This window comes from Lolium rigidum, chromosome 4 (genome assembly GCF_022539505.1).
Source record: "Lolium rigidum isolate FL_2022 chromosome 4, APGP_CSIRO_Lrig_0.1, whole genome shotgun sequence".
Lineage (NCBI taxonomy): Eukaryota > Viridiplantae > Streptophyta > Magnoliopsida > Poales > Poaceae > Lolium > Lolium rigidum.
The window spans coordinates 260,835,989-260,854,906 of NC_061511.1; positions in this window are offsets into that span (position 1 = coordinate 260,835,989).

Genomic DNA, 18,918 nt, shown 5'->3' on the forward strand with positions numbered 1-18,918 from the left:
GAAGAATAACACCTAAACAGATCATAGGAAACAGATACCCACAAAATAAATGGTGGTCGGTTGATTTGAATCATTACTATCTATCCTAGCACTAGTAAATTCGGAAACCCCAAATGTACCCTGAGTTACATGGCTCTTGTTTTCTTTTCAAAATTCAAATTCAATATTTGAAGTGTTAAAAAGTATCAAAAAATTCTAGGTGTGGCCAATGATGCGCTCTACCACTGTGCAAAAATCTCAGGATGAAATACGTTGTATTCTAGGCTACACAAAAATGAGAAATTCTGATAAATGTTGGAGGTTTCATATTTTGTACTGCTCACTATTTCAGACCCACGATTTTTTGAATTGTGCATAGCCCAAAATACTATTATGAAATGCACAATGATATAGTACACCATTGTCTACCTCTAGAATTTTTGTTCATAATTTTTAATATTATGAAATGCCATTTTCGATTTTTAGAAAAAAAGGGCTATATGTAACCTGAGCTCCAAAATGCCACATACTATAAAAAAACTCTCAGTAAATGTCATGTTATAAAACTTCGACAACTTTTGGTTTCAACAAACCATGCCCGCACTAATAGTTATGCGTAGAGAACTGCCAAAAACATCGACAGATAATAGTGTTACCATTCATTACTAGACCCTGGTCATCAATATAACTACATATTTTGACGACTGGTTTTACTAAGAAGGATTATGTACATCAAACAACAGAATGCAACAACAACATACCAGGTCAGTCTTGCTTACCTCTACTAGCTTCTCAGCAGGTTGTTTGCATATAGGACATTTATCTGATGGAAGCCTTAGAGTTTATGCACATTTGTTACGCATACTCTATACAAGATAGGACCAATTAGATAACATCATTACGAAATAAAAGTAAGATGTAAGAAAGCAAAAGTGGAACTACACACTATGGCGAATTCTCTTACCAAATGCCTAAAACTACAAGGAAAAACAACATCTGTCCTTCGTTCCATGATGCAAATGACACATTTTCACCCCATATGATCAACTTTGTCTTGAAGAACATCGGCTTTAGTGGAGTGGGAAAACCCATATATTTCTTTTAATTCATATCATACTTCATCAACAAGGCTGGTCCATGGATTTTGTGGGACCTAGTGAGACACGACACCAGGGCCGGCTTTGGCTATAGGCGACCATGGGCAACGCCCATGGGCCACCGTCTGGAGGGGGCCCCTCAACGCATTTGTCCTCAGTCCTCTATGCATTCATGCAGAAAAAAATAAAAGGGCCAATGGCCTATGATCCCAGCGAAACGTGAAGAGAAAAGCCAGGGAGAAGAACCTCGCTCGCCGACGCCTCGCGCCCTTGCCCAGTCGATGGACGCCTGGACTCCAAGTTCCCAGATCGCCAGCGCGAGGCCTTGCAGATCTTTTTCTTCCACTATTGATTTCTCATGCTTCTTACTGTTTACGTAATTCCTTCCAATGATCCGCTCCCAGGGCCTGCCTTCTCTATCTTATTTGTTTACAAATTATAATTTGTGTGATCCGTCGCAGGTAATTCCTTCGTATCATCCTTTGTAAATATTGTGAGAGATTTATTAAATTTCTTCATAATATTAGGTGTTCCAATGCCAAAACGGAAACATAAATTGGGTAGTTTGAAAAGGAATGAAAAAAAAGAGTGAATCAACTTATCGAATCACAAAGTGGTGCTTTAAATAGATATTTTTCGGCAGCAAGTAGTGTTGATGCCCATGACAATAATCAAACGGAAGAATCACGTCGTGAAAAAGATGATGACCAACGGTTTAAGTACAGATCATGAGGTCAATGTGTAGCCTTTGGATGACAGTAAGTAACTAGTATCTATTTTTGTAATGTAACTTACTAACTATAATTTGTTGAATTCAAATGCATATCTTGATGTTGATGTCAATGATGACAGTGCAGCTGATAATTTGCAGGCTTCGCCTGATGCTCCGAATGGTGATGAGCAAGATCATTCTCTTTTATCTATAGATGATCCCAGAACTAAAGCATTATTATCAATGGATTCATTGGAATTTGGTTTTATTTGAGGTAATAAAACTAGCAGGAAATACTACTTGTTATATTTTGCTACTCTATTTTGTCTTCCTATCATTATAGGACATTGCTTAGTATTTAACAATTATTTATAGACATCTCAGACTATAAGTGTATGGTTGGATGTTAATTTTCAATATTTTGCAAGTAAAACTAGGCACATAAATATCTATATACAGTTGTATGCGTACATATATATATGTTAGTCTTATGGCCTCTTTCATCAGCTCGCCCAAGGGCCACGCGAAAGATAGAGCCGGCCCTGCACGACACTAAGGGTCCCTTCTTCACAGTGGCGGAGCGGGCAAGGGGGCCATGGCCCCCCTACTCCAAAAAAAATGCTTAAAGACATCTCTAATATTTATGCTAAATGTTTAAATGTTACGCAAAGTGTAAGCATGATTGGTGTTCCCCGTCAAGCTCCGCCACTTGATCTCATACAGAAGACTTGAAAACATATTGATATTTCACAAGAGAAATATTACTGCAACAGAAAATTAAATAATCTGTGCATTTGGTAGATCCATGGTTTTGTTATGCACTTGTCATAAATTCCTTGATAAGGGTTGGTGTTTTCTGCACATCTGGAAGGCCAGAAAGAAACCGGTTCCATTGAGAGAAAATATTCAGAAAGGATGAAGTGTTTTATTTTGGGTAAAGAGTAGTCTACACTTTGCGCCATCTCTATTTTTTGGAATTATTATTCTAACATGTTGATCGATCAGTGTACGTACACTGGCCATGCACGCATGATCGGCAGCTGGTACGTGAAGCATCCTTTTCGTTGCTAGATCATGCTTGGGAGCATCTAAAAAAAGATCATGCTTGGGTGCATGGTGCAAACGAACCTTTTCACTTACTCTCATAAACCCACGAGAAGCCAGCATCCTGCATGCGCATGCAGTTCCCGCATGAAGAAAAGAGCGGTCGACGTGGACACTTCACTCGCCGGCCCTGGTCACGCGCGCTTGCCGTCAAAGGATGCTCCCACGATGGTTGGGGCAAATTGACGGCTCAGGAGAAGGAGAAAGAGACCCTCGCAATCGCAAAGCCATGGCTGCTCTCGGAGTGTCTGATTGTCCGAACGAGACGACGTACCCGCCGGTTATATATGTGTCGTCCCGGAGACCGGCAGGTCGGTGCTCCGGGCAGCTCAATTATGTTTTGTGAGCTACAACCTGGTGGAAATATTTGGTGGGCGCTTACGGACGTAACGCACTGAGTAGCTTTCTCTCTAATAAATCTATGAAGACACTGATTTTGCAATAAGATCAGTTATGTACTTATGTTCATTCCATACTAATCCCTCCCTCCTCAAGTAAGTGGACATTTATGGTAGCCACAGTGTATACTACATAGAGGTTTCAAATCTTGTGTTTGGCTTTTGGTATTGGTTCCTACCATATATTCACTAGTGGAAAATAGGGCTTTCGTGGGAGCCTTTTGTCGCGGGCGTGACTGCACCCGCGACAAATGGCGTGGCCACATCGCCCCGAAACCCTTTGGAGCGGGCCGGGCCTTTTGTCGCGCCCTTTTGTCGCGGGCCATATCACAACCCGCGACAAAAGGGGTCTGAGGTTTGGCGCCTCCTGCTGGCACCCTTTTTGTCGTGGGTCGTAATACGCCGCGACAAAATGGTCATGCCTATATATATACACGGCCAGCCCCCCCCCCCCCCACCTCCCTACATTTTTTTTTCTTGGTGGTGAAAGGTGGGGGTTATGCTACCTTTTTTTCTTCATGTGCACAAGAGGTGTTTGATGAAATGTTTGTGAGGGATGTCACTTGATTTTATTTGATAAGATTTCTTCTCCTTTTGATCCTAAAAGGTTAGCAACTATTTTCTCGTATACATAATTCATACAATACTAATTTTAGCAAGGTGATTGCATCTGATACATAATTGTACTTATGATGCAGATGAGTCATCCATGGATGTACGGTAACCGATGTGCTCCCGCTTTCAGAGAGGGCGTGAATTCTTTCCTGCTTGTGGCCGAGGCCAACAAGTCGAAGCAAGGTTTTATGTGTTGTCCATGTCTGAAATGTAAGAACGAGAAGGATTACTCTTGCTCAAGAGACATTAAGAGCCACCTGCTTCGGTTTGGATTCATGTCCAGCTATAATGTTTGGACCAAGCACGGAGAAGGGGTTATGATGGAAGATAGCGATGTAGAAGAAGATAACGATGACCAGTACCGATCTATGTTCTCTAAATGCGATGATACCGCAATGGAAGACAATGAAGAAGAAGGAGGTGAAGAGCAGGCACCAGATGATCCTGTTGATGATGATCTTCGTCGGGTCATTTCTGATGCAAGAAGAGAGCGTGGCACGGATAAGGAGATGTTGCAGTTCGACAAGATGTTAGAGGACCACCACAAATTGTTGTACCCAGGTTGTGAAGATGGGCAGAGAAAGCTGGGTAGCATATTGGAATTGCTGAAATGGAAGGCAGAGGTCGGTGTGACTGACTCGGGATTTGAAAAAATTGATGATAATATTAAAGAAGTTGTTTCCAAGAAATAACGAATTGTCCGTCAGTACGTATGAAGCAAAGAAGCTTGTCTGCCCTCTAGGATTAGATGTGCAGAAGATGCATGCATGCATGCATTAATGACTGTATCCTCTACCGCGGTGAGAAGTACGAGAATTTGAATAAATGCCCGATATGCGGTGCATTGCGGTATAAGATTAGAAAATATGACCCTGGTGATGTTGAGGGCGAGCCACCCAGGAAGAGGGTTCTGCGAAGGTGATGTGGCATGCTCCCATAATACCACGGTTGAAACGTTTGTTCAGAAACAAAGAGCATGCCAAGTTGTTGCGATGGCACATGGAAGAACGTAAGAAAGACGCGATGTTGAGGCACCCCGCTGATGGTCGGCAGTGGAGAAACATCGGGAGAGAGTTCCCGAATTTTGCAGGTGAGGCAAGGAACTTATGGTTTGGTCTAAGTACAGATGACATGAATCCTTTTGGGGAGCAGAGCTGCAGTCACAGCACCTGGCCCGTGACTCTATGTATCTACAACATTCCTCCTTGGTTGTGCATGAAGCGGAAGTTCATTATGATGTCAGTGCTTATCCAAGGCCCAAAGCAACCCGGCAACGACAACATGGCATGGCAATGAGATTCCAGCTGGCTATGCTCGTGTCGGGGTGGATACAGTTGTACCGACGTGGGAGTCATTGGAGCTCGTAATCGCTGGAGGTGATGGCTGGGATACACTCGGAAACGTACTAGGAGAAATCATTCTTTGGGAAAGGAAAAACATCAAGCTTCCAGGCATGGCAACCTCTACTAGTCGTCCCACCAGGTCACCATCACCTCCTCCAAATGATCGAAGGCCACCATCACCTCCTCCGACTGATCACATGTCGCCACCATCACCCCATGACTTTGACCACCACATCCCTAGTCCATCTCCATCTCCTGCGCTGCCGCCTGCAGCGCCCACTAAGACTCGGAATGCACCCAAGCGGAAGCGTGTGAAGAGTCATGTCCGCAAAATGTCGCCCCTACCAAGAGGTTCCCCCCCTGCTTACGATACTACCGAAGAGGAAACTGAGGCCGCTGTCAAGAAACACAATTATGAACATTTTCATAAGGAGAAACCCAAGGCCCCAGCACCATACACAGAGAAGCAAAAAGCATATGCTCTTAGTTTTTTGAACACACCATCGCAATATGACTTACACGAGAAGAAGGATGACTATACACGCACACTTGCGAAGGTAATTTAGGACAAGAAGGATAGTGCTAGTAAGAATAAGGATAGTGCTGGTAAGAAGAAGGATAGTGCTAGCACGAGCAAATCATCAGCAAGAAGTGTAGCCGGGAAGAAATCAAGTTCAATAAGTGCACCCCTCAAGGCCAAGCAAGCGACGGCGAGCGGAAAAGGAAAGGAAGTTTCCCAGCTCGGACAACAAGGCCAAACAATTGATCCCACCACTCAAAGTCTTAGCTGTTCCCAAGGTGTACCGGGAACATGGTGGTATCAATATGGAAGAAGCTGCAAAGCTAGCGGCTGACTTGTGGATGTACCGTGGAGGATTTGCTGAATGCCGCAGATGCTGTATTACCCATTGCTTATACAACTCCTACATTTGTCTACGGGGCCGAGTTGGTCAGCAAAGAGAGGCTGCATAAACTGCCAACGCATATGAGGAATTTGCATCAGTGGTACCTTAATGCTTGCAAGGAGAACACAAGTTTCATCGTGGCGGATATCCCAGGAGATTATTACTTCCGAAGGGAGCAGATCCATATGGAGATGAATGAACTCTAGCAGTTATTCAATTTAGACGCCCTCGACAAATCTCTCATGAGTTGCTACTGCTTGTAAGTTGTTAACTACATATAAGTTCATGTTCATTCAGTTGTTCCTGTTCATTGCATATACTCATTATATCATATGTGTTCTCTTATGCAGACTAAAGATGGTTGAATGCAGCCGTAATAACGTGTACAATGTTGGGTTTGTTGACCCAGATAAAGTACATCATGAAACCGTAAAGAATAAAATCGAAGAAACGGTGGAAAACCTAACGAGGTTTATAGCGGAGCAAAGCTTCTGTGATTCGATACTCTTTCCTTACAACTACATGTGAGAGTTTTACTGATCTATTGTGCACATTCCGTTTTTCTTACTCGATGTTAAGTCTAATTCATGACGTCTATATAAACATGTGCAGTTTCCACTGGATTCTGCTAAACATTAAAGTTGATAAGGGAATTGTTGAAGTAAGCGACCCATTGAATAGAGGCCTGGACGGGTTCCGCGACTTGCAGGAGATTCTCCAGACGTAATTTCAATCATTGTCGCGCTATATCTTTCGTGAGATATCAATTAATCATCCATTCATTCTATCATTCTTTTGCCTGGCAGGGTTTGGAAATCTTTCAAGGAGATTATTACGGGTGAGCACTTCGCAGAACAGCTAACATTTACTATTGTACCGTGCGCCCAGCAGCCACAGGGGATGAATCTATGTGGATACTACGTTTGCGAATCCATTCGCATGTTAACCACTGAGAAGCACAACGATAATACATTCAACGTAAGCAATAACATTCACAACTTTAATTTATTATCGTCAATATTTCGTTATCAAGATTGATATAATCATATTCATCTCATTTTCCTATATAGGTCAACTACATGCGGGAGAACCTCCAACCACAGGAACACATACTAGGAATTACGGAGGAACTGGCGAGATTTCTATTAACAAAAGTAATAGATGACAACGGCCGGTTTAGTCCAAAGAGGCGTCGGTAGTAGGGAGCTCCATGTATATGTATTAGTTCGAATAGACGACGGGCTTTTGTCCCGGTAGTAGTAAGCTCCATGTATATGTGTAAGGGGAATCTACGAATAGACTTTTGCTTTTAATATTTGTTTGCTCGATCTATATATAATAAATGAACGTGTACAACTTGTAGTAGCTTATAAAAGTATGCAACTTTTATTTTAAAAAGAAAAAATAAAACAAACCAGGGGCGGTGCTGAAAGTGCATGGAGCCCCCATGTGTGGTTTTGGTAATTAATGACAATCCCTATGGACTAATGTTTGCATTGAGTTATATTTGTACGAGTTGTCCATAGGCAATGCTTGAACCATATGTTGGCTTCAAGGTTGCATTAAGAAGAAATTGATGAAGGATATCAAGTATCAAGTATGTCTTGAAGATGAAGATGAAGTGAGCCCTCAAAGTTAACTTCAAGACATCAACATGATGAAGAATGAAGAAATTAAGTGCAAGTTCAAGATGAGCCATCTCTAATAGATCATTTGCTTGAAGCTTGCCATCCATATGGTGATCATGGATATGTGAAGATGTGCCGAAGAAGAAGCTCTCCCATGGTGGATTATGGGGGAGCAATCCACAAGACTTCATCAAGCAAGCACAATGAAGAAAGGCGTTCCATCTTGTTGTGATCAAGATCGTCTTCATCAAGCTCAAGAGGAACGCGCAAGGTTAAGGTTTGCTCTTGATAGGGTTTCTTTCTTACCGGTCTCATGGTGTAGTTGGAGACCGGTTTATAGTTTAGTTGCCGTACTATCAAGAGGGCTCTCGAGTGAGTAACTCGATCGCATCGTTCGGAGAGAGCTCAAACCTTTGCATCCTTGCATCATATTTCTTGTTTGTTATTTGGATCTTATCCATGTGGTGATTTAGAGCTTGTGGTTATTTCCATAGCAAGCTCTAGTTCATCGAAAACGGATTCCGCATGAATCACTTGTTGCGTTTTCGATATTGGAGTTTTTCTCGGTTTCTCGTATTGAGAGGTTTCACTCTAAAATACATAGAAAAACCTACCCCACTTGTTATTAAGCTTTTCACTCTTTGTGGGGTAGCTCTTGTCATCTTCTTTACAACAAAATTGGTTTCACCTAAATCCGAGTTTCCTAACTCAAGTTGTTGCATTTTCGAGGTTGGAGGTTTTACCGGTATGTCTTTTTTAGATAGGTCAAACCTTTCATCATTTATTTATATCCTACCTCACTGGACTATGATGGTTCCCTGCATGATCTTGTAGAGCTTTTTACTAGCTTTGAAACGAGCCCAAGATCATCAAAATCGGAGTCCGGATGCAAAAGTTATTCAAGTTTCCGTGAAGCCATTTCCTGGCCGGAAGTTGGCCGGAAGTTCCGGTGGCCGGAACTTCCGCCCTACTTCCGGTGAACTTCCGGAAATGACGAATCTGCACGCAGAAACTATACTGTAAGCATTCCGGGGACGCCCGACTTCACCCGGAAGTTGGCCGGTACTTCCGGGGGGCGGAAGTTCCGCCCCAAATGACCGGAAGTTCCGGTTTTCACGAGTTTTGTGCATAACGGGCAGATTTCTCTTGCCCTATTTAAGGGGGTCTTCTTCCCCAATGTTCCCCAACCGTTTGAGCTCGTTTTTGCCCCCATTGTTGACCTTCTTTGAGCTTGCTATCTCCCTCTCCCTCCCATGAATCTTGCATCTATTTGAGAGAAAGATAGAGGAGATATAGATCTACATCTTCACCAATCAAATCCCTCTCTTTGTGAGGGGAATCCACTAGATCTAGATCTTGGAGAAATTTGGTGTTCCTCCTCCTATTTGTTCTTCCTCTCTTATTCCCTCAATAGCTTTTGTAGCTTTGTTGGAATTTGAGAGAGAAGTACTTGAGCATCTTTGTGGTGTTCTTGCCATTGCATTTGGTGCATCGGTTTGAGTTCTCCACGGTGATTCGTGGAAGTGAAAGCAAGAAAGTTGTTACTCTTGGGTTCTTGGAACCCTAGACGGATTCTAGGCCTTTGTGGCGATTTGTTGGGAGCCTCCAATTAAGTTGTGGATGTGTGCCCCAATCTTTGTGTAAGGCCCGGTTTCCGCCTCGAAGGAAATCCCTTAGTGGAACCGTGACCTAGGCCTTTGTGGCGAGGGTCACCGGAGATTTAGGTGAGGCGCCTTCGTGGCGTTCGGTGTGTGGTGTGAGTACCACATCTTGGGGTGAGGCCTTTGTGGCGTTGGTGTGCATCGAGCAACCACACCTCAAGGTGAGCCTCTTGTGGCGTTCGGGAGCACTAAGCAACCGCACCTCTCCACGGAGATTAGCACTCGCAAGAGTGTGAACTCCGGGATAAATCATCGTCTCCCGCGTGCCTCGGTTATCTCTATACCCGAGCTCTTTACTTATGCACTTTACCTTGTGATAGCCATCGTGCTTGAAGTTATATATATCTTGCTATCACATACTTGCTTGTATTGCTTAGCATAAGTTGTTGGTGCACATAGGTGAACCATTGCTTAGAATAAGTTGTTGGTGCACATAGGTGAACCATAGTATATAGGCTTTGGGCTTGACAAAGTAAACGCTAGTTTTATTCCGCATTTGTTAAGCCCATCTCGTAAAAGTTTTAAATCGCCTATTCAACCCCCCCCTCTAGGCGACATTTGTGTCCTTTCAATTGGTATCAGAGCAAGGTCTCTCATTCTTAGGCTTCACCGCCTTGAGAGTAAAGATGTCGGTTAGGGGATTAGCGCACAATAACTTGGTTATATTTGATGGCACAAATTATGTTCTATGGAAAATTTATGTGCTTAATATTTTGCGGCGTATGTCCCCGGACATGGAGCGATTTCTTGACATGGGTTTTTCTTCTCCTAAGGATCCTCAAAATTTATCTCTTGAGGAGGAGAAAAACTCTTGCCTCGATGCTCTTGCTTCTCATGTGTTTTCCATTGTTGTGAGCAATGTAGTTACTTCTTCAATCATGCCTTTTGGGAGCGCTCATGAATTATGGACAAAGCTTCAAGACAAATATGATGTGTCCAATATTATTGAGGATGATTGTATTGCTTCCACTTCCGGCCGTGATGAGTTCTCATCTTCATCCACTTCACCAAAGTGTGGTAAGACACAAGGTAATGATATGGTGAGTGGTGATGAAAATTGTAATGTTGATATTGAGCTTACTATTGATGATTCTTCATCTCTATCTCATTGCAATGCTTCATCTTTGGACTTAAACACATCTAGCACTAGAAATGATTTACATGCTTGTGTTGATAGTCCTTGCATATCATGTGTAAGTTGCTTGAATAAATCTCATAATGATATGCTTGATTTGTCTTGTGACCATGATAAAAATGATTCTATTTCCTCTAGTTGTTGTGTGTCTAACAATGTAGAGGAAACTAAAGATTCTATTGGTCAAGACAAGATCTTGAAAGGAGCCTCAAGTAACTCCTCATCTTTATCTCACGGTCCTCATATATGCCTTATGGCCAAGGGTTCCACGGTACCTCCTACCATGGAACCTAATATGTCCCGTGGTGATAAGGATGAGGATGAATATGAAGAAGAGGATTGGGTTGTCTCTCTACGCGATAAGGGTGAGAGCGTATTCAAGGTTATTTGCAAAGATAAAATTGCTAGCACTCACTTCTTTGAAATCTTGACTACCGCTATTGAGAGCCAAAAACTTATTTGGATGCATGAGAACACCATTGATAAAAAGGGTGCTCTTGAACGAGAGTATGCCGATGATGTAGCATCATTAAAGAATGACCTTGAAGAAGAACAAGAGACCATAGCCTCTCTTGAGGAGCAACTTGAAACCCTTGAGGTGTCTCAAAATGAAATATTTGCTAAACTCACTAAAGAAAGAGACCATGCTAAAGCTAAATTAAAATTGCTTAAAAATGAAAAGTCCAAAGTTGGTGTTGGTCATGATAAACTTGTTAAGGATCTAGATGATCTAGACAAGGCCCACAAGGCCTTGGAGAGCGAACACTCTATCCTCACCAAGTCATATGAGCAACTACAAGCTTCATATTTAAAAGAGCATGCTATGTTACCCTCTATTCTTGGTATGTCTTGTGATGATGCTTATGCTACTAACTCTACTTCTTGTGAAGCATCTATATTGAAGGAGAATGTTGAGCTAAGGGATCAACTTGATTTGCTAACTTGCAATTATGGGAAATTGGAAGAAAATCATGAAAAGCTTTCTAGCTCCCATGAGGATCTTCTAGCCTCTCATGATAGGCTAAAGTTAGCTCATGAGGCTATCATGTCAAAGGCAACACCTTGTGAGCCTCATGTGGATACTAGCACTACTACTCAAAATGCTATATTGCCATGTGCTAGTCCTAGTAATTCATCCACTCATAATATTGCTAAATCTTGTGATGAATTATCTTCCTTGCCTTGTTGCTCTAACAATGAAGATTCTACTTCCTCTAGTACTTGTGTTGTTACTAACCATGTAGAGGAAATCAAAGAGCTCAAGGCCCAAGTCACTTCTTTGAAGAATGACTTGGTAAAGGGTCATGAAGGGAAATGCAAACTTGACACGATGTTGAGTATGCAACAATCCCCCAATGACAAGAGTGGACTTGGATTCAAATCCAACAACAAGAACAAGTCCAAGAACAACAACAAGAAGAAGGGCCAAGTACAAGTCAAATACCCGACCAAGATTGTTTGCTTCAAGTGCAATATTGAAGGGCACCATGTTAGATCTTGCCCTTTGAAGAAGAAGCAAAAAGGGAAGCGGCCTCAAGCTCAAACTCATATTCAACCTCAAGTTGAAAAAATGCCACTTCCCAAGAAGAAACAAGCCAATGCTCCCATTGTGGAGAAACCTAGTGAGAAGAAGGAGAAGAAAAGAACATGCTACATATGTCGTGAGAAGGGCCACATCTCCTCCTTGTGCACTATTGGTACCTCATCCAACTCTATCACCATTGATGATGTTTATTCTCTTCGTAAGGATGAGGGTGGCAATGTGTTTGCCAAATATGTTGGTGCTCAAAGTGGTGTCAAGAAAAGAACCATTTGGGTTGCCAAGCCTATTGTGACTAACCTCTTAGGACCCAACTTAGTTGGGGACCAACAATCAAAAATTTGATCAATAGGTGCTTGTTGGAGGGCATTGGAGACTTGGCTACATCATGAAGAATTAAGGGATCTTCATCATTTATATTATCTCAAGCCAAGTCTTTTGGTTATCTTGCTTCTATCATGTATTCAATGTTCCTTCTTGCGGTAACATGTTCTCAACTCACTTAGATTGAAAGTTACTCGCCCCTTTGCATGTGTTAGTTTTGTTCCTAGCATGTGTTTGTATATGTTGTGCTTCCTACTTGCTTTTCTTGAGAAATCAAGTCTATGTATGTTGGGTTGCACACCGTGTACTTGTGTTTGTGTTGGAGCCTCTTTGCATCTTGTTGTATCTTATATGGCTCTTATGAGAGATTAATGGACTATCCCGTTTTGGGGGAGTGATATTCCTTTGGGAATTTCATGATCCTAACAATGTGTGTACATGAGGAATATCACTTAGAATTGATATTGCAAGATTATCTAGTCTCTATGTGGTATGTCATCTTCATGAGAAATTCAAATTCCAATGTCCATTAATATCTCTAGTTGGATCTTACTTGCCTCTTGTGAAAATATATTATTTATCACATTATGGGGGAGTAATAAGCTTTGTGCATATTACAAGCCTAGGAAATGTGAACATTTGAGGTTGTGTCACATAGAATTTATATTGTAAATTATCTCTCGTATGTGACATGTTTTCTCAAACAAGTTCCAATTTGCTTAAATGGCTTCATTGCTAATATCTTTGTGGATCTTATTTGTGAAAGTTTTTCTTGGCATGGTTTTTCACAATGTGTCCCTCAATACATTTTTGGAAAACCATGTGCTTAAAGTCATACTATTAATTGCTTTGCATGTTGGTATGAATACTATTAATTGCTTTGCATGTTGGTATGAATACTATTAATTGCTTTGCATGTTGGTATGAATACTATTAATTTCTTTGCATGTTGGTATGACTACTTGAAGCTATCAAGAAACTCTCTTTGCATGATGGTTAACTCTTATCTTTTACCATATGCTTTATTTGGTGTAAATATGATCTTACATATACTTACAAACTACCACCGGGAAATATTTCCTAATACCTCTTGTCCTAGGACAATTGGCAAATTATGAGGTAGAAATTTATTGATCATATTTACATTGGCTCTTGTGTTTAAATTGTCTTATTTATTTCCATGAATGTGTTGTGCTTTGACTCCCATGTGTCTTCCTTGCATCTTATGGATCTAATTTGTCTATTCAAACTTTCTTAGCATTTTTAGTAGATATAGGTAGCGTGATGATCCTAGTTTTGTGCATTTTGTATCCATATTCTAAATCCTAGATAATGCACTAATCTTGGGGGAGCTCTCCTATATTTGTTATAATGCTTAAACTTCTCTTAATCATTATCAAAAATTTGGTTTTTGGAGACATAAATTTTCTTTTTGGTACTTTGTGCCATCATAAAAAGTTTCGAGGGTTTGGTTTATTTGTTGGAACCTTGCTCTCTTGGGAGTTGGTTATCTCATTCCTTTGTGTTTAGGTTTAATTAGCTTCTTATAATGAGATAATTCTTTGGAGTCAATCTTGTGTTGATTTGCTTCTTTGATATAATTTGGGCAACCATTGTCTCTTGATTTATTTAGTGTTTTGTCCAAATTGTATCTTCCTTTGGTTCTTGAAAGTATTGTGCATGCATATTTAATATATGTATATCTTATGGCATGTGTTACTTTCTTTGATCCAATATATAGGGTAAACTCCATCAAATCCTAATTTGGCTAAGATGTGCATGAAATTCATTTTCATATCTATATGCACATAGAATTGTGGAGTTTGTCCTATATGTTGTAGTGTGTCTAACTACTTTGAACCCAATTAGTTTGGGGACCTTTTTGTACTTACCTTTGTGTTAGGTACAATGGATATGCATTGGATGCTTGTCTCACTCTTGGAGAGAAGTGGTGACTCAATGGTAACATGAGGCAAGCTAGGATGGTCAACGAACACATATCTACTACATCCTCACCAATGCTATCTCGGTAACAAGTATCTTCTCATGCATATTTTTCTAGCATCCAACCATGTGGTTGCATCTTGGCATGAATCTCTTCATTTGCAAATGTTGTGCTTCTTGCTAAAATCTTAACGAAACCTCTTTATTGCGAATGTGAGTAATTTGAGATGAGCACATATGTTGGGAAGTATATAAAATCATGATCATGATTCACCCATCGCATCTATGCCTATCTAGCAATTTTATTGCATATCAATTCCTCAAGCCTCTCACATGTGCAATATCGATGAAAGTGCAAATTGAGTTATTTCTTTTAGTATCCTCGTTTGTGATACTTGTTGCCTTTCTCAAAGCATCCCAACTATCTTCTATCCCTTGTGGATATTTGTGATGTATTTTATGTGTTTATGGTTGAAGTTCATGAATGTACCATAAGATAAAATTGAGCCTTTGGCCATGCTATTAAGCAAAAATTCTTATTGGTATATTGCATGACTTTGTCTTGGATATCATGCTATATTTCTTGTGTATCTATTTTGTGTGTGCATGTTTCTTTGTGGATAAATATCTTTGTGATATTGCTCACTTAGAGAAACTTATACACATAAGAGATGATACATCTCCATTCGATATCTTATTTATTTGTTGCGTGTTGATTGGTCATGCTAAGCAATATAATTCATTGAAGACTATGATGATGCTTTTTGCTCATCCTTGTAATAGTCTTATAATATGCTTTATCATGCCTTTCACATATCCTCTTGGTTGAGCCTTTTATTATGGTGCCTCTTACTTGTTGCTCAACCATTTGTTTGTTGCAAGTGTTAAGCTTAATTTTCTATCTATGATCTATTGCAAATGTTTGTGCTTTAAATGGTAATGAGGGAGTGAGGATTCCATGTTATGCATACTGCATTCAAATGCAACATTTTAATTTATGCATGTACCTTGGGGAGCTTCCTCATTTTATTTAAGGCACTATTTTGTGGTGATCATTAGAGTTTGATTCACTTGGTATCTTTTGTTTTGAATGATATTATGGGAGTGATGATTCCATGTTTGTGCACTTTATACTCCAAACTCAAATTTTCTAGTTTTGTGCACAAACCTTGGGGAGCTTCCTCATATTATTTAGATCAATCTTCTTGACCTTATCATAATATCTATCTTTCTTTTGGTATCTTTTTTGGTTCATTTGGTTGCTTGCTTCATTTGTTGAGGCCTCTTGACTTTCTTATCTTTTTGCAATCTTTGATCCTATCCATAGTGTGTTTCCTTCCGAATATTCGTCATGGGATATGTGCATTTGATTCCACTCAAATTATGAGAAATGCACACGCTATGGAGGAACTCTCACTATATTGGCCTTCTAAATTTTTCACCCATTTCGGCAATTGGTGCCAATGGGGGAGAAGTTTGGAGGGTTTAAGGGAATTTGGTTATGTCTTTGCTTTGTGCTTAAGCATGTGCCTTTATTTCATTGCATCTTGTTGCTTTGCATAGTTGAATATTTAGAGGAAACTCCACTAGGCTTTGAATGCCAATATATGCAATGAAAGTCAAGATCATTCACACATGCATATATTATGGGGGAGTTTGCTCTATATATTCAACTTGTTTGTTACTTCAATTCCTTATATAAACCCTCTCAAAGAGATTGTCATCAATTACCAAAATGGGGGAGATTGAAAGTGCATGGAGCCCCCATGTGTGGTTTTGGTAATTAATGACAATCCCTATGGACTAATGTTTGCATTGAGTTATATTTGTAGGAGTTGTCCATAGGCAATGCTTGAACCATATGTTGGCTTCAAGGTTGCATTAAGAAGAAATTGATGAAGGATATCAAGTATCAAGTATGTCTTGAAGATGAAGATGAAGTGAGCCCTCAAAGTTAACTTCAAGACATCAACATGATGAAGAATGAAGAAATTAAGTGCAAGTTCAAGATGAGCCATCTCTAATAGATCATTTGCTTGAAGCTTGCCATCCATATGGTGATCATGGATATGTGAAGATGTGCCGAAGAAGAAGCTCTCCCATGGTGGATTATGGGGGAGCAATCCACAAGACTTCATCAAGCAAGCACAATGAAGAAAGGCGTTCCATCTTGTTGTGATCAAGATCGTCTTCATCAAGCTCAAGAGGAACGCGCAAGGTTAAGGTTTGCTCTTGATAGGGTTTCTTTCTTACCGGTCTCATGGTGTAGTTGGAGACCGGTTTATAGTTTAGTTGCCGTACTATCAAGAGGGCTCTCGAGTGAGTAACTCGATCGCATCGTTCGGAGAGAGCTCAAACCTTTGCATCCTTGCATCATATTTCTTGTTTGTTATTTGGATCTTATCCATGTGGTGATTTAGAGCTTGTGGTTATTTCCATAGCAAGCTCTAGTTCATCGAAAACGGATTCCGCATGAATCACTTGTTGCGTTTTCGATATTGGAGTTTTTCTCGGTTTCTCGTATTGAGAGGTTTCACTCTAAAATACATAGAAAAACCTACCCCACTTGTTATTAAGCTTTTCACTCTTTGTGGGGTAGCTCTTGTCATCTTCTTTACAACAAAATTGGTTTCACCTAAATCCGAGTTTCCTAACTCAAGTTGTTGCATTTTCGAGGTTGGAGGTTTTACCGGTATGTCTTTTTTAGATAGGTCAAACCTTTCATCATTTATTTATATCCTACCTCACTGGACTATGATGGTTCCCTGCATGATCTTGTAGAGCTTTTTACTAGCTTTGAAACGAGCCCAAGATCATCAAAATCGGAGTCCGGATGCAAAAGTTATTCAAGTTTCCGTGAAGCCATTTCCTGGCCGGAAGTTGGCTGGAAGTTCCGGTGGCCGGAACTTCCGCCCTACTTCCGGTGAACTTCCGGAAATGACGAATCTGCACGCAGAAACTATACTGTAAGCATTCCGGGGACGCCCGACTTCACCCGGAAGTTGGCCGGTACTTCCGGGGGGGCGGAAGTTCCGCCCCAAATGACCGGAAGTTCCGGTTTTCACGAGTTTTGTGCATAACGGGCAGATTTCCTATTTAAGGGGGTCTTCTTCCCCAATGTTCCCCAACCGTTTGAGCTCGTTTTTGCCCCCATTGTTGACCTTCTTTGAGCTTGCTATCTCCCTCTCCCTCCCATGAATCTTGCATCTATTTGAGAGAAAGATAGAGGAGATATAGATCTACATCTTCACCAATCAAATCCCTCTCTTTGTGAGGGGAATCCACTAGATCTAGATCTTGGAGAAATTTGGTGTTCCTCCTCCTATTTGTTCTTCCTCTCTTATTCCCTCAATAGCTTTTGTAGCTTTGTTGGAATTTGAGAGAGAAGTACTTGAGCATCTTTGTGGTGTTCTTGCCATTGCATTTGGTGCATCGGTTTGAGTTCTCCACGGTGATTCGTGGAAGTGAAAGCAAGAAAGTTGTTACTCTTGGGTTCTTGGAACCCTAGACGGATTCTAGGCCTTTGTGGCGATTTGTTGGGAGCCTCCAATTAAGTTGTGGATGTGTGCCCCAATCTTTGTGTAAGGCCCGGTTTCCGCCTCGAAGGAAATCCCTTAGTGGAACCGTGACCTAGGCCTTTGTGGCGAGGGTCACCGGAGATTTAGGTGAGGCGCCTTCGTGGCGTTCGGTGTGTGGTGTGAGTACCGCATCTTGGGGTGAGGCCTTTGTGGCGTTGGTGTGCATCGAGCAACCACACCTCAAGGTGAGCCTCTTGTGGCGTTCGGGAGCACTAAGCAACCGCACCTCTCCACCGGAGATTAGCACTCGCAAGAGTGTGAACTCCGGGATAAATCATCGTCTCCCGCGTGCCTCGGTTATCTCTATACCCGAGCTCTTTACTTATGCACTTCACCTTGTGATAGCCATCGTGCTTGAAGTTATATATATCTTGCTATCACATACTTGCTTGTATTGCTTAGCATAAGTTGTTGGTGCACATAGGTGAACCATTGCTTAGAATAAGTTGTTGGTGCACATAGGTGAACCATAGTATATAGGCTTTGGGCTTGACAAAGTAAACGCTAGTTTTATTCCGCATTTGTTAAGCCCATCTCGTAAAAGTTTTAAATCGCCTATTCACCCCCCCTCTAGGCGACATCTGTGTCCTTTCAGGTGCCGGTGGCGGGGTGGTGGGGGGGGGGGGGGGCTGCACCCCTCAAACCCTAAAGCAGCAGCGTTCTGCGTGCGCCACGTAGAGACCTTTTTGTCGCGGGTGATGTTACGACCCGCGACAAAAGGGTATGCCCCCGGGCGCCCGCGTCCGCCACGTGTTGAAGTATATGTCGCGGGTGGTAACTGACCCGCGACAAAAGGGTGGACCTTTTGTCCCACCTCCGTTGTCGCGGGTCGCCGCCCACGACAAAAGGCGCTTACAGCCCGCGACTATAGGACTATAGATCTGTTCTCCACTAGTGATTGTAGAGGGTATTGCCATAGCCAAATATAATGGTGTGGGAGCAAGTAGGTGCTCCT